Source organism: Syngnathus leptorhynchus, unplaced genomic scaffold (genome assembly GCF_054491065.1).
Source record: "Syngnathus leptorhynchus isolate UIUO unplaced genomic scaffold, UIUO_Slep HiC_scaffold_736, whole genome shotgun sequence".
Lineage (NCBI taxonomy): Eukaryota > Metazoa > Chordata > Actinopteri > Syngnathiformes > Syngnathidae > Syngnathus > Syngnathus leptorhynchus.
The window spans coordinates 10,001-10,414 of NW_028232588.1; positions in this window are offsets into that span (position 1 = coordinate 10,001).

Here is a 414-nt window from a genome sequence, read left to right on the forward strand (position 1 = left end):
CCGCCTTGCCGCTAGTGCCGCAAGGTTAGGCGAACAGGGCGGTAACTCGTGCAGTCGGTTGGACGACCTTGCGGTGGACAGGGTGGTGCGAATCCGGCGGGACGGCCCTTCGATGGAGCCCGCTGCAGGGGGACGTTCGGTGGGTTGAGCCGCGCTCGCCGCGGAACCTTCGAGCGCCGCTACTCAGCAAGTAAACGAGAGGGAGCTGCGCCCGGCCTCGTAAGACGCCTCTTCTCGGTGCGAGCGCCCCGACGCCGCTGGCCGCCGCCGCCGCCTTGCCGCTATCCCGCCGCGCGTTTGGGGCCGGAGGGCGACCCGTAGGACGGCCACGCCGACTACACGACCGTTTGGCAGAGCGAGTGCAAGGTTAGGCGAGCTGGGCGGTAACTCGGGTTAGTCTGGGGAGACTCGCGG